We start from the raw sequence: 13,795 nt of genomic DNA, 5'->3' as shown, positions 1-13,795 counted from the left end.
TATAGTAAGTCTAAAAGCACTTTAAATCCACTCGATTTCAAACATTAATTCCATAGCGTTAGAAATTGACATTTGAGATCGGGTGTACATTGAAGACCAACAAGAAAAGGAAACGGATATCCAGGGCAACCAAACGAACAAAATTGAAAGGTGATGCCAAGACCAGGAATGATTTGCAAATAGTAACTCTGAAAGATTGGCGTGTGTCAAATACAGCCTAGTTGCTAATGTCTGGTTTAATAGAACAGCTGATGAAAGTAAAATAAATAAACATAGAAAAATTGTGGGAAAACTAGGAAAAAAAACATTAAAACCTTCGGCTGTGGTCTTTTTCGAGCCAATATAAGAAGGTGAAGAAGGAACATCTAGGAGATCAGTAGTCAATCCTTGTGAAGCGCATATTAAATAATCTCATGAAAAAATACAAAATAATAAATTGTTATTGCCAATACAAAAAAAAAAATTAAAATTATGCTACATGGAGCATTCAGATGAAAAGTGTCCTAGTCCATATGGATTTGTGGGGAATCACATGTGGAAGAGAAATAAAGACCGAAGGCGCAGGAGCAGCGGTTTTTGAAATCAAGGACGAAAAGGCGTTGGCATTAATATTGCTTCATGTGAAGACAAATCAAATTCATCATTTAAAGGATTGCAAATCAGCAGATCGGGCTTGGATAAAGTTGAAAGGGACTCACCAAGCAAAGGGGCCTGCATGGAAGATAATGTTGTTTAAGTAACTCCTCTCAATGAAGTTGCAAGCCGGAGGCAAAATGGTGGATCATCTGATAGTGGAGCGACTAGTCATTTCTGCTGTGTGCGTGAATTATTTGAAACATCAAGAATTGAGAAATAAAGGATCAAATCAAGATGTTGAAACGAGTGAGTTTGAGCCAGTAAATTTTTCTCAAGACGGAGAAGAAAATATGGTAAATGGCGAAACTCACGTATATGAATTAGAATTTACTTCGGGACAAAGCGATCCCATGGAAATGTTCAACATGCAAACAAAAGTGAAATTGAGCCGTTAAGAAAAAGGCCAGAAAGACCTCGAATTCTACGTGATGGAGCCAAAGGAAGGCAATGAAAGCTGTACAATGAACTTAATGCAGTGCGAATGTGTGGTGTTGAAACATCAGAAAATGAGAAACAGGCATCTATGAAGACGGAATATGATTCTGTGATGAAAAACGATTCTTGGCACTTATGATGCAAATGGAGTAACAAAATTCATGTCATCAACAATAAATTTCCTCTTATTTTTCACCGGATAATTGCATTATTTTTTAAAAATAATCTGACATTCCTTTTGAGAATATGCATAGAATCACTTTCTGAGTCGACGGACGGAAGTCTGTTGATGTTAAATTGGAAAAAAGTACATGTCGCATTTATAATTCGGCCCAAGGACTAACCCTATTGAAATTGAGAAAAATCGGTTCAAATTACATATGGCTCCCATATATATTTTCGTCCGATTTTATGTAAATGATGCACCGAAATCCCTATATATTTTTACGAAATATGGCATAGCATATTGATTTATGACTAGGATAGTGTGTGCTCAATTTTGTGAAAATCGGTTCAGATTTAGATATTTAGATATGCGTGATTTCAGTAATTGGACAAGCAGTTCAATGAAGCGGGTATCGGATAATTGGTTTTTCGGTTAATTGAACAAAAAATTGTGCAAATTTTGATGTGCAATTAACCGAAAAATACTGTAGTCCTTGCCTTATACACCTAAGTCTGTTTTTACACGGTAGATTGGTTTCAGAAGAAGCCGTGTAAAAAAGACCGAGTAAAAAAGGGAATTCCCCTAAATTAGTGCTATTCACATTTGCTTTGACCAGTAAAAATTGTTTGTACGCGCTAAAGGGGAATTCACTTAAATCTTTAAGCTAGTGTTCGCAAACTATCCATACTATCGATGGTTTCAGACTTTTTTCTTTCATAAATACTGTTTTGTGATATGAACATACTTCGCAAAAATTAAATTTGACAAAAAAAAATTAAGTACATGAAATTTCAAATCGTAAAAATATTCAATTTTCAAACCGTGTAAAAACAGACTAAGGTGTACATATTTTTGGTTTTGTTTGTCGTTGGAATTATTTGAAATGTTAGTCTCTATTGAATTGTCTTGCTGTTAATATTAATAAATATCTCGTCGGAAGTTTATCTGCGGGTTTCACTTCCAAGAAAGAAAGACCTAGAATTTTTCAGAAACCTATGACTGCATGAAACTACTTTGTATAATTATGAAGAAGCATCTGATTTCTAGTTTGTCTCCCTTTGAGCAGTTAGTCTGCTCTAAATGGAGTACCAATTTATTGTGCCATCGTATAGCGTATACGTCAAATAACTCTTATAGTACGTTTACATTGTACCGGATTAAATTAAATCAATGGGTATCAATTGTCTATACCTATTTGTCAAATAAATCCTCATAAAGTGGGTTAACCCTGCAAAAAGTTCTAATGTAAATGTCGTTTTACTCCTAAATTTATTGGATTTATTTGACGTATAAATCGTTTTAATTTCGTTTTTTCATACAAGGTTTACCATAATGTTATAAATCATTTATTTTAGTAATTAAATTATTGACAATTAAAAAAAAACAAACAAAAATAAAGGTCATTACACCTCTCTAAAGCATTCGGTGTATTTTTCACATTTTTCCCATGATAAACAAAAAGACTCAAGGCTCTATGACCTGTGCGAAACTGACAGCTGTGTAAAAAAACAACAACAAATCACAAACAAATAAAAAGCTTTTTCTAACAGTTACCTACACTACCACATGACACACAACAATGACATTTACTACATTTACTGCTCTTTTGTCAAATTGTGTTAATTTCTCTCTCACTCTCCATGGTGGAGACTTCATTTGTAAAGAGAACGCGCGCACACACACACACATGACGCCGCAATGAATGACACACACAGGACCAAAGGCAATGCCAATGGTGAAAAAAATGAGTTATGATTGTGCATGGTTTAGTTCCTTTGTAAAAATGAAAACGTATAGAAGCACAACGCAAAGCATCACGATGAAGTAGAAATTAAAAGAAAAAAAAAACAAATAATTATAAAAAAACCAAAGGATCCCAAAATAAAAAAAGAAATAAATTGGGAAAAGGAAATCCTTAAAAAAATAAAATAAATATTTATTTAAATTAATAAAAAAAATGAAATTGTTAGTGATTCAAATGTGTTAGTGCGTCGTGTGTGTGCGCTGTGTCTGCGAGTGAAAATGTTTGAAAAACCACTAATCAAAGAAAAATCAAATTACAAATATTTATTGTATCCTTTAATAAGCAAAGGAATGTAAGCTTTTTAAACAAAAAAAAAATATTCGATGTGATATATACATAGGTATAAAAGAATAGACGACAAAAAAACTTGGCTGCGTGTGTGTAGTAAATTGCTGTTGGTGTGTATGTGCGCGTGTGTCTCCTGTATAAAAAAAAAAAACAACAACAACAAAATCAACCAATTAAAAGTGGCTATTAATAGCAATTTATTATAACAAAGAAGTGGTGAACAACAACAAAGAAAAAAGAAAATATGGAGTGAAATTGTGGAAAATTTTACCCCCTGGTGGAAAAAGAAAACACTGGGGAAACACACAAAATTCCAATTGATTTTTTTCTCGTCTTGCCAAACAATGATTTTGTGAAAGGTGTATGTTACAAGCAGCAGCAGTAAGGATATCTTCTCAATCCTCCGCTGTGGAGACTGAAAACACTGAGCAGAAAATAAAAGAGCAAAATTAGAATGCTTGTCATTTGGCATCCTTAGAAATTTGAAGTTGTTTTTTATTTTATCAAATTTCAAACCTGTGAAATCATGATTTTCGCATCTCTGTTCAACACACAACAATATTAGGAGTGGGTATTCAAGAACATATTTCTGCTGTCCGCAGCAAGTAGTGGATGAATGATACTTCCATTATGCCTGCCTTTGTTGCAGTTCGAAGTTTTGTTATTATAATTCATGCGTTGCTAACAATCCTAGGTTATCAAAAACTTTTTTTGAACCTTCATTGACATCTCAACTGATCGATGTTCGGACTCAAATTCATGCTTTGTCAATAATCCCAATATATCAAGAAAAATTTTCGGTGTTCGGAAAAAGTAGTTGATAACTGATCCTATCTAATATCCAATTTTGTTGCTACATTTTTTCGTGCTTACTAAATTATTGAAAATAACAATTTCCTGATTGGGAAGCAAGATAGTACCAATGGAGTGGCCGGCAACGAATCAGAATTCGAAAAAAAATTTTTGGACCAATGAATGTAACCTACCACGTACGCAGATTTTTTCTACTGATTGTATTATTTTTTTTAAATTGTTGTCTAAATGGCGCCCAAGGTTATTACTTAGCTGGCTAGTGTCAGAACGTTTGTTCCATAAGCCAAACTTGAAAAAGATTTCCAGGCGCGTCGGCCATGTGCGTGGCAAATCCAATTTGAAAGACCATGTTCCGAGATGCTGTATTCCACTTGATCTTTTCATCGGAATCATGGTCTTCCCCTTGGTTCGCTTTTATATGCCATTTGAGTTGGGGCATTCGTCATCCATTTTAACAATTAGACCTTACCAATGTAGTTGCTGCAGCTCGATACGTCTGACTATGTAGATGCCCGAGAATATATGGTACAGCTCATGGTTCATTCATTCGACGGTGATATTCACCGTCGACACAGATCGGCCCATAGATATTCCGGAGATTTTTTCTCTCAAACACTGCAAGAGCTGTCTCATCTGCTTGCGCAAGAACCCATGCTTCAGGTCCATATAACAGCTCGGGTAGTATCAGCGTCTTGTAGAGTGTGAGTTTGGTCTGGCGAGAGGCCATAATTCGTGGCAAAGGTGACCAGTTCGAAAAAATCTAAACTTATTCTAAAATTTTATGCTTTTTCCGACAATTTTTGCTTTCATTTAATAAAATTTAAACAAATGTAAAAATGATGGCGTTTGACTTTGTTGCTGTTTTTTTATCTCATCCCGTATATTCGTTATGTATTTAGGCTTTGAATTACAGTTCCTGCCAGTCTTAAAGGGTTTGTTCAAGATAATTCTTACCCTCTGGTTCCCAAACTGCTTTATATTGTCTGAATTCAGATACAATTTTCTATTCAGAATGGGTGATAAAGAGGCTCCAGATTTGAACTTATGTTATTCTGAGATTTTATTGCCACTGAACAGAGTCGGCATTTCTCCTGAACTCATTCGTCGATGTAACCGTCGCATCTCAGCTGCTCGATATTAGAACTGAAGACCATACATTAGAGAGTACTCCTATTCTCTCCTATTTTTATTGTTGTTCGATGCTCGAACTCAAACTCATGCGGTCGTACCAATCCAGCTTATTAAGAACAATTTGTGGTGTTCGAAAAAAGTAGTCGATAAATAACCTTCCATGCACATTTGAAAATCATGCATAGCTAACAATCCAAGATTATCAAGAACATACTTCTGATGTTCGGAGAAAATAGTGGTGGATGAATGATACTCTCATTATGTCTGACTTTGTTGGAATCCTAACTCATGCGTTGCTAACAATCCTAGATTATCAAAAGCAATCCTACATATTCGAAAACAAATTATTCATTGACTGATTATCCCACTACAAATGGCTTTGACGTTTTCAGACACATCTGAATGGCCCTAGGGCTGGGCTGAAATGTATACTTTTCTTACAATTAAGAATTGCATGAAAAGTTTTTGTTTTGTTCGCAGAAATTAGTTGATGTTTGATCCTGTCATTGAGCCAGTATTTGTTGATGTTCGGTGGTCGAACCCCAATTCATGCGTTGCTAACAATCCGAGGCTATCAAGAACTAATACTGACGTTCACAAAAAGTATCTTATGAATGATCCTCCGATTATGTCTGCCTTTGTAGTTTCCAGGCACATTTGACCTGCTCGATAGTCGAACTAAAATTTGTGCGTTTGTAACAATCCCAGGTTATCAAAAACAGATTTTGGCGTTTGCAGAAAGTTTTTGATGAAAGATCCTCACATTGTGTCTGTTTTTGTGACTTTCAGGAACGTCTGAACTATTCGATGGACAGACTTAAATTCATACATTGATTAAAATCTCACATTCTAAACAAAACATATTGGTGTTTGCAGGAAGTAATTGATAAATGACGCTCCCATTATGCCTGCCGTGGCTAATGCTCGATTTAATAAACTTCCCATTATGTCTGACTTTGTAGTTGAGAGGCACGAACAGATCATAGCTCGTTAGTGGAACTTCAATTCATGCGATGCTAACAAATCTTAGGTTATCAATAACATTTTTTTGGGGTTTGCGGAAAGTAGTTGATGATTGATCCTGTCGTAATGCCTGCTTTTATTGTTGCTCGGTTGTCGAACTCCAATTTAGGCGTTTCTAACAATCTGAGACTATCAAGAACCAATATTGAAGTTCCAACAAAATAGTCAATGAATGATCTTCCCATTATGTCTGACTTTGTAGTTTCCAGGAACATAGGACATGTTCGATGGTGGAAATCAAAACTAATGCGATGCTACAATTCCACGTTATCAAAAACAGTTTTTGACCTTTGCAGAAAGTAGTTGATGAATGATCGTCCCATTGTGCTATCCGGCATACCTGATTTAATCGAAATTCAGATTCAAATTCATGGTATGTTTTGGTGTTCCCGGAAAGTAGTATATGAATGCTTTTTGGCTGCTCCAACACCAATTCATGCGTTGCTAACAATCTGAGGCTATCAAAAACCTATGATCGAATTGGTCACCTTTGGCACGAATTATGGCATTTAAACGGCCACGCTGCACTAATGTTGCTCTGCGGTATTTTGGTCTATTCGTGGCGCAGTGCTTGCTTGAGGTGATCAACACTTTGGTATTTTTAGTGTCATCCTTGCTTTCCAAAAAAAAAGAAACTCCAGACACAAGAGTCCAACGGATTGGTATCCGGAAATTTTGGTGGCCATTGTCCGCTGGAAATGAAGCGAGGAACCTTATTTTGTAAACAATTCTTGGGTGGCGCGTGCTGAGTCCTGTTGGAATGTCCAAGGTCTGCGGCCAAAATGTTTGCTTTAGTGCACCCTCTAGGATATTTTCGTGATAATATTCGGCATTTATTCTGATGCCATGCATTTATTCAGATGGTCGATTAATATGAGCGGAGAGCGACTATCGGCTGTTATGGCGGCTCACACCATAACTGGCGCTTGAGTTCTGGTGGCCAACCGAAGGTGCACATTTTCAGCTGACCTCTTTGGCAAGTCAACACTACCATTTTGTTTGTTTACAAACTGCTTGACAACAAATGTTTTTTCATCGGAGAAAACCGAGTTCGGCAGTTCACCACTTTTGGCCAAGCCACTTTTGGCCACTCTTTAGCTCTTTTGAGTCAATTTTCTTTCTGTTGCGGTGTAAGTTCTGGCACTTTTTGGAATGGCTTCACCCCTAACTCATTTTTCAATATTTGCCGAACGGAATATTGCGATATGTTCAGCTCTCGGGCCATTTTTGGCCACTACGACGCATTGATTAATGATCAAATCGCTTCTTTACTTTTCGAACCATTTCTGTTGATGTTGCTGTTTTCTTCCGTTCACTTCATTGACATCGGGCTACGCTATCAGTATCACGGTAACAAGCGATGATACGAGACACAAAAGATTTATTCACATTTAAATGCTGGAGGACTCTAACGATAGCCGCTTGTCGGTTTCCAGCCAAATATAAAGAAATCTGACTATGACGCTTGAATTCCATCACGAAAATTTTTTTTCTGGAAAGTGCTCAGCAAAATGCTTTTGCACGCTTGTAAACAATATAATGAACTGTCACTGGAATAACTTTAACAGCTGTCGGACGAGTGGCTTAGAAATGACCGCAGTCTGAAGTTGGTTGCAGTTTTTTCATCTCACGTTCGCAAGAAGTAGTTATTGAATGATCTTGTCTTTATATGTTTTTATTGCTTCCCAATCCCAGATTCACAAGAACAATATTTGGTGTTCGCAGAAGGTAGGAGACGTCTGAACTAGCAGAGATACAGATTGAAATTCATATTAAAAAAAACATTCTCAAGAAAATAGTTTGGAGTTTGCAGAAAGCTTTGGTTGGTGCTTGATTGAATGATCCTTCCATTATATCTGACTTTATTGTTACTTCTCGTCACATCTCAACTGCTCGATGGTCGGACTTAGTACTAGTTTAATACATATGCATTCTTAAAAAAAAAAAAAAAAAAACGACCATGTTTGATATTGTATTTTGTTGTTTTTGTTGGCATTGAAATTTTGTTTATTTACAGGATATCGATATGTTGTACACATATATTTATATATATATATATATATATATATATATGTATATATAGCACTTACAACAATTTATATCTACATAGGCTTATATGCATACGTACTTGCTACATTTCCCTCTAATGGGTTTTTAGTGTATCAACTTGCTCTCCCTCTCTCTCTCTATCTCGCACTCTCTCTTTATCTTGGGTACTTGTTTAATGTAACAAATGCTTATACTATGTATGTAAATATGTATGTTTGTGTGATTTTCATGGTGCGAAAAAAATCCGAATTATATTTCTGTGAGAGTGTATATGTGCCCGAAGCTCTTGGTTTCTGTTTAACACAATCAAGTGGCACACACTTGTATTGGCAGCGTTGTTGTAATAAAACAATTATTAATCACTTTGTGTTATACAGTTGTACTACGAAATTATAGCATATGTTTTAGTTGCTATTATTATAAAAATACCTAATAACTAATATACATAAATAAATGGCGCCCAACGTTATTACTTACTTAGCTGGCATGTGACAGAATATTTGCTTCATAAGCCGAGCTTAAAAAAGATTTCCAAGCGCGTCGGTCTTGTATGCATCTCTTGCAATTTGAAAGACCCTGTTCCGATATGTTGTCTTCCACTTGATCTTTCCATCGCATTCGTGACCTTTCCTTTCTGCGTGAACCATCAGCTGGTTCGCTTTTATATGCATTTTGTGCTGGGGCATACTCCTCCATTCTCACAACATAACCTAACCAACGTAGTCGTTGCAGTTCGATCGTCTGACTATGTCTATGTCCGATATTCAGCTTCACACGCAGATCGGCCTATAGATCTTTTGGAGATCTTTTTTCCCAAAAACTTCAAGCGCTGGCTTAGCTGCTTGCGCAAGTACCCATGCTTTAGGTCCATATAACAGCATGGGTAGTATCAGCGTCTTGTAGAGTGAGAGTTTGGTCTGGCGGGAGATGGCCTTTCTGTTGAGTTGTTTGCTCAGACCATAGCTCAGATCGGTTGGCCATTACTATTCTTCTTCTTCTTAGCTGGCTTGTTACAGAACGGTTGTTCCATAAGCCGAGCTTAAAAAAAGATTTCCAAGCGCGTCGGTCTTGTGAGCAAGTCCACCAATTTGGAATACCACGTTCCAAGATGTTGTTTTCTACTTGGTCTTTCCATCTAATTCGTGGCCTTCTCCTTCTACGAGAACCATCAGTAGGCTCATTTTTATATGCCTTTTGAGCTGGGACATTTTCATTCATCCGCACAACATGGCCTAGCCACCGTAGTCGCTGCAGCTCAATACGTCTGACTATGTCGATTTCCGCGTATAAATTGTAAAGCTCGTAGTTCATTCGACGCCGATATTCACCGTCGACGCAGATCGGCCCGTAGATCTTTCGGAGAAATTTTCTCTCAAACGCCCCAAGAGCTGCCTCATCTGCTTGCGCAAGTACCCATGCTTCTGATCCATATAATAGCACGGGTAGTATCAGCGTCTTGTAAAGTGTGAGTTTGGTCTGGCGGGAGGTGGCATTTCTTTTGAGTTGTTTACTCAGACCATAGTAACATCGGTTGGCCATCACTATCCTTCTCCGAATTTCAAAACTGATGTCATTCGTTTTATTTATGGCGGTACCAAGGTATATAAAATCCTTGACTACCTCGAAGATGTAGTTCTCAAGTTCCACATTTGGTTCGAGTCTAATGGGCGTCTCACGCATGATACCATCAGTTGGTCTTCTCGCCAGACCCACTTTGGCAGACTCATTCTCAATTTGTTCAAAGGTGGATGTTACCGCTCGCAATGTTCTAACCATAATATCTATGTCATCGGCTTAGGCGAGTAACATATGCTGTTTGGTGTACAGAGTGTCATTTCTGTTCAACTTTGTCTCCCGTATGATCTTTTCCAGCAGAATGTTAAAAAGGTCACACGGCAAACTGTCACCTTGTCTGAATCCACATTCGGTATTAAGGAGCTCCGAGAAGTCCTTACCGACCTTAACTGCTGACCTTATGTCAGTTAAAGTTATCCTGCATAGCCGTATTAATTTTGCTGGAATACCGAACGCAGTCATGACTTCAAAACACCTATGATCAGTTAGGGCTGTCAAATGCGGCTTTATAGTCCACGAATAGGTGGAATGTGTCGATGTGTTTTTCGTGGGTCTTTTGCAGCGTTTGGCGCAGAGTGAAAATCTGGTCAATGGTGGATTTGCCAGATCTGAAGTCGCATTGGTATGATCCAATAATTTCATTGACCATTGGCTTCAGTCGTCTTGCCTGAATCCTCGTTCGGTACTGAAGGACTCCTAAAGGTCCTTTCTGACATTAACTGCTGACCTTCTGCCAGTTAAAGTTATCCTGCATAACCGTATTAATTTTGCAGGAATGCCCAATGCAGACATGCCGCATAGTGAAACTCTGTTTAATGGTGGATTTGCCAGATGTGAAGGCGCATTGATCTGGTCCAATAATGTCATTGACCATTGGCTTCAGTCATTCTCACAGTACGCTGGATAACACTTGATACGCGATGGGAAGGAGACATATAGTTGGCATATATTTTGTTCTTTTCTTATTGGTGCACAGGACACAGGATGCTTATGTTCCAATCATTGGCCATGCATGCATTCCTATAGCCAAATTGTACTAATCAGCTGGTGCAAGCTCCTGACCAGTGTCAGATACTGGTCATCGGTCTTGAATTGTTCGGCTGGTAATCTATGGACACCTGCTGCTTTCTTATTATCAATTGATTAATTGCTATTCTGACCTCATCTTGGCTAGGTGGTATACAATCTCTACCGTCATCTCTTATTGGTTCTGGGGTATCTTCTTCATCGCCACAATTTATTACCAGAAGCAAAATTGCAAAATCTTCCTTCCAGATCTTCAACACGCTGTATTTGTATCTGTCACCAGATTTCCATCTTCATCTTTATTTATAGCCGCAACAAGCAAAACTCCTCATGCGATCTGTGTTTGACCTGACCAGGATTTCTACAGGGTGAGGTAAAAAAACTGCCACAAGGTCAAAAGCCACATTTTTTAAATTTTTTAAAATTTTATTGAAGTAAAGCAAAAAATATTGTAAATATCATCCAATTTTAGAATAATTTTAGATTTGTTCGAATTGGTCACCTTTGGAATGAATTATGGGCTTCAAACGGCCAATGAAACCGTCACACGCTGGCCGAATGTTGCTCTGCGGTATTTTGGCCCATTCCCGGCGAAGCGCTTGTCAACCTTGTTTTCCAAAATATTCCAGTCGAAATAGTCCAACGAATTTTTAGCAACAAATTTCCTAGGTCTACGGGTAAAATTTTTGCGTACCCAAGGCTTCAATATACCCTTTTTGCGATAATATTCGGCATTTATTCTGATGGCCACGGTCGATTAATGCGAGCGGAGAGCGACCATTGGCTTTTATGGCGTCCCACACCATCACCATGGCCGGCGCTTCAGTTCTAGTGGCCAACCGAAGGTGCAAATTTTCAGCTGACCTCTTTGGCAAGTAAACACGATCATTTTGTTTGTTTACAAACTGCTGGACAACGAATGTTTTCTCATTGGAGAAAACCAAATTCGGCAGTTCATCACTTTCGCCCAAGCGAAGCAACTCTTTAGCTCTTTTGAGTCTATTTTCTTTCTGTTGCGGTGTAAATTCTTGCACTTTTTGGAATTTCAATGGTTTTACCCCGAGCTAATTTTTCAATATTTGCCGAATGGAATATTGCGATATGTTCAGCAAACGAGCCATTTTTTGCTTGCAGTTTTTTCATCTCACCCTGTAGAATAAAGTTCGCTGAACATGACGATCATAAAACTGTAGGTTTCAACATTTTTATTATTTTTTACTATTTGAACACTAAGTGGCGCCCAATGTCAGTTTGCAGCCTGCAGCAAGATAGAGAATATTTAGTTCATCTGCTAGTCATAAGATCGTCCTTTTATATTGCGATTTATTTGTCCATACACTGTAACTATTCATACAAAAAGTCCTGTGAGAACCATTTTGCCATTGTTTCAATATGATTTTCTAATTTTCCGCCAAAGTGGCGACCAATATTAGTTGGGTGTTTTACAAATTTTCTTATTCAATTATTCATTCAAAACATACTGATTCTAACGAATATATCCTCCATATATATATTGACATTAAATGGTATTTCGATACTCCTCCAAGCCATAGAATTTCATCACTCTTTACCGCCCCTCAGAATTAAAAAGGTTGACATTTTAGATTTCTTTTTTTGTCGTATAGCAAACACGCGTTAACTGGCTGCCAAATATACCTGTACAGAGAGAAAACTTGTAACTGTAATAAAAATTTGATAGTATAAATCTGTGTGTGTGTGTGCATTTACACAAAATCTCTTATTACATTCAACTGGCATTTGATTTGATATGCTCATTTGAGTTTTCCTGTTAAGAAGAAAAAAATAATAAAGAAAACAAAAAAATACTACCGGAATTTAAGTCTCCACAGACAACATGTGTCAGTGAAAAATACTCTACAAATCACATGTTTACTCTCCCTTAACACCGCTCTCTCTCTCTCTCTCTGTCACTCCATGGTTTACAAACTACCCCAACATTTTTTAAAGAGCGTTACACCATCAGAAAGCTTTTAAGAGCTTAAATTGTTTGTGGGCTCTTTGTATCACTCTTTCTCTCTCCCTCTCTTTTTGGCATTTTAATGAAGCAAATAAAAAACACGTGAGTTGATTATTATTTTTCCAACTATTTGTGTTTATCCGACATACATACAGGGTGAGATGAAAAAACTGCAACCAACTTCAGACTGCTGTCATTTATAAGCCACTCGTCTGACAGCTGTTAAAATTGTTTCCAGTGACAGCTATATTGTTTACAAGCGTACAAAAACATTTTGGTGAGAATTTTCCAGAAAAAAGTTGTTGTTCGTGATGGAATTCAAGCGTGATTTCTTTATATTTGGCTGGAAACCCACAAGTGGCTATCGTTATAGCACTCCAGCATTTAAATGTGAATGCATTTTTTGTGTCTCGTACCATCGCTCGTTACCATGATACTGGTAGCGTAGCCCGATGTCAACGAAATGGACGGAAGAAAACAGCAACATCAGCAGAAATAGTTCGGAAAGTAAAGAAGCGACTTGATTGAAATCGAAGCTTCGTAGTGGCCGAAAAATGGCCCGTGAGCTGAACATATCGCAATATTCCATTCGGCAAATATTGAAAAATGAGCTCGAGGTAAAGTCATTGAAATTCCAAAAAGTGCAAGAACATACACTGCAACAGAAAGAAAATTGACTCAAAAGAGCTAAAGAGTTGCTTTGCTTGGCTGAAAGTGGTGAACTGTCGATTTTGTCGGTTTTCTGCGATGAGAAAACATTCGTTGTCCAGCAGTTTGTAAACAAACAAAATGATCGTGTTTACTTGCCAAAGAGGTCAGCTGAAAATGTGCACCTTCGGTTGGCCAACAGAACTCAAGCGCCGACCATAGT

The 13,795-nt window shown here is 37.5% G+C and overlaps 1 long non-coding RNA gene across 1 annotated transcript in view; it reads left to right on the top strand.

Annotated features, from left to right (window-relative positions):
- LOC133333688 (uncharacterized) overlaps positions 1-13,795 on the top strand; it is a 90,938-nt gene extending 77,143 nt beyond the window's left edge. Inside the window, exon 2 of the long non-coding RNA XR_009754464.1 lies at positions 13,461-13,795. This is a non-coding gene — a long non-coding RNA (uncharacterized LOC133333688). The remainder of the gene's footprint in view (positions 1-13,460) is intronic.

The sequence above is a fragment of the Musca vetustissima genome, unplaced genomic scaffold (genome assembly GCF_032173495.1).
Source record: "Musca vetustissima isolate MV318-11 ecotype Yass unplaced genomic scaffold, APGP_CSIRO_Mvet_v1 utg8392, whole genome shotgun sequence".
In the NCBI taxonomy this organism is placed as follows: Eukaryota; Metazoa; Arthropoda; class Insecta; order Diptera; family Muscidae; genus Musca; species Musca vetustissima.
The sequence above is the reverse complement of the archived record's forward strand: the minus strand, read 5'-3'. Positions and strand labels throughout refer to the sequence as shown.